Here is a 3046-nt window from a genome sequence, read left to right as displayed (position 1 = left end):
GGTTTTGGCACGTAAAACCCCAGAAAGAAGAAGAAGAACAACAAATACTTGGGCGTTTACTTTTGCCCCTCTTTATCACGTAATCGGCAGGTGGATTACACCGTAAGTTAAGTTTGTCAGAGTTTGGGGTGTTTGCGTAAAAATACACGTGCATTTCCTCGGCAAACTCGGGACGTATTATACGAATCATATGTTAAGTCTGGCCTAGAGTATGCGTGCTCTGTGTGGGACCCTCCATCTCTAACCAACCATGAAAGACTAGAAAAAGTACAGTCCAGGGCAGCAAGATACGTACTTGATATACCCATGTATGACAGGCAGTTTAGTGCAAGAAAAGCTAAGGCGATACTGGAATGGGAATCTCTAGAGCACCGAAGAGCGATGTTACGACTTAAGCTGTTACTATTCATACATAATTCTCATACTCGTGTTTCCCGTGACGTATACATTTATCAACCTCTCTACATATCAACACCCACAGATCATGACCACAAGATACGAGAGTATAAATGTAATACATCAGTTTATAGCAGCACATTTTTCCCAAGAACCATCCGTCAATGGAATCGCCTGCTTTCCCCACTCGTAAGAATTTCTTGCAGCAACAAGTTTTTATTTATTAAAAATGAAAGAATCTTTTGACCACTAAATTTTCATACATATCGCCAGACATGTGTAACACCACCATGATCTATTGAAGATTTTAATCAAACATTGCACAGCCTCTTGTGGGGCTTTTCCGTTTGTTAGTTATTGCTTATTGTTGTGCATTGGCCCTGTAATCATTGCCTTGTAATGCATATTGTTATATCTGGGGCGTTGCTGTGTGCTTTCTTTTGATGTGGAAAACACCTACCTTTTTTTATGAAACATTGCATAGTCTTGTTGTGCGCTGACCTTTGTTGTGCACATGCTCCTTAATCATTACCTTCGTACGCCTTTTCATTGCCTTTGTATTGCCTTTTTTTACAGCGAAGCTGTTAGCCTCTAGTTGGTCGGGATTTCCCGTGTCCGCGTGCGCGGTGCTCACACAAAAATGTGGGCCCATCCCGGAGACTGTGCAAAGAAGCGGGAAGCGCACAATGTGCTGCTTCTCCAAGAGGCATCACGTGACGTCAGCAGGTGGCATCATCACTTGACGAAGCCGTCATCGCGTGACGTCACGTTTGACGTGATGACGTCATCCGAATAGGTCATCAGGCGATATCGTCACGTGACGGTGCCGTTATTCTCGTATATTCGAATTACAATCCGAAGCTATCATGTCTGCAGCTTGTGCATAAGTCGCACTTCACGAATTTTCAAATGCAATTTGCTTCGATAAATTGAGTAAGCTCAATAACGCACTTTCGCTTAGCGGAGGGCCTAGGGGAATGAGGATATAGGCTCCACTTCCGCTCACGTGCGTGCGCGCGTGAAGTACCGTCAACCGCAAAAAGTTTACGGGACGCAGGATCTGCCAAGAAGCTCAATTCTCGTGAAGCGCGGTCACACAGCCTCAAATTAAAAGTTCCAACATGTAGTAGCCCTTCGCCACCTACACAGCTGATTCATTAAATTGGAAGTGTCACGCCTTAACATCGCAGTGATTCACATTTGCGGGGGAAACCGCATCCCGTAAACGTTTGCGGTTGACTGTACGTGCGCACACAATGCATCTGTCCTTGATGCGTGTGCGCTCTGCCCGTTGCATCTGTGGTACGGCACGGGCTGCGACGGTAAGCGACATTATGGCAAACACTGTCCGAAAACCGTACCTCCCCCTAGCGGCAGCGGCCACCCGGACATATCTCAACCGGCAGCTGGGAACGGGCTTTGTCCTTCAGTTTAAGCGTAAGGGAACCTTCTCGTATATTCGAATTACAATCCGAAGCTGTAGACTCTGCAACTTGTGTGTAAGTCGAATATGCATTCGTACATGTACATATAGATGACACAATCATAGTCTACAGGGTGATCATTTCAAAGATTTATGGAATCTTTAAAAATAGCGTGTTGCAGATATCATTTTAGTCCCTGAACTGGATTATTGAGAGAGGCGGACAGTAATTGCACGAGAAATCGAAACGCACATTGAACTAATTATCAAAATTCACTAATTATGTTTCGAATCATTTACTTTATGGCACATATTACAACTTACAAATTGTAGCCATAGTTTGCAAAGGCGTACACACTTGGAATGAATTTCCAGAATGACGCCAGTTTGGAGATATGCGCCATCAAACATGGCGTAAAAATGCACTGTTGTTCGCCTTACTTTTTGAACAAAACGCTCTCTTATGCATTGAAGCACACATGTAACTGGAACGCCCATGTATTTCGTCCACACATTGGAAATAATATCTCGAAATTGGCGTCAACCTGGAAATTCATTTCAAGCGGATACGTCTTGCAAGCTCACTGGCTACAATTCGTAAATTTCAATATGTGCCGCAAAGTAATTAATAACAAGTTAATTAGTGGGTATTTGTCAATTAGTTGAATTTGTTTTGATTTGTCGTGCTGGGAATGTCCGCCTTATTGAATAATCCAGTTCAAAGACAAGAATTAGGCTATCTGCCACAGGCGATTTTTTAAAATTCCATAAAACTTAAAAATTATCACGCTGTATAACGCAAAAAGTATACTTCTGTTTCTGATAACGCAAGAGAGGGCGCGCTTACACAGCTGTGTCCAACCTAATACAAAATGCCTCCATTATTTCTCTCTCCCTCATAGTATTTCTTTTAAATTACACTTTGTGTATTCAGCTTCTAACACAAACTGGCAATTTTAGCAGCGCATCAACGCAAACAGGAGGAGGAGGGCTTGAAGCTGCCTATTGTGAAGTATATAGCCTAGTTTCCCTCCTGGACTTCTGATCACCTTGGAACCACCATGTCCATGTTCGCATCGTATATAGTATGTCAACGTGTATCAAACCCTTCTCTTAATTAAATGCGTTCGACAGCGTCTCGACACTAACCCATCGCTACCGTCGGGCACTGTATAACATCAGTCGAATTCCCTCCGCCAAGAGTGCATAAACAGCGAAATTCCTAAC

This window comes from Dermacentor silvarum, chromosome 2 (genome assembly GCF_013339745.2).
Source record: "Dermacentor silvarum isolate Dsil-2018 chromosome 2, BIME_Dsil_1.4, whole genome shotgun sequence".
In the NCBI taxonomy this organism is placed as follows: domain Eukaryota; kingdom Metazoa; phylum Arthropoda; class Arachnida; order Ixodida; family Ixodidae; genus Dermacentor; species Dermacentor silvarum.
Note: the sequence above shows the minus strand (reverse complement) of the source record.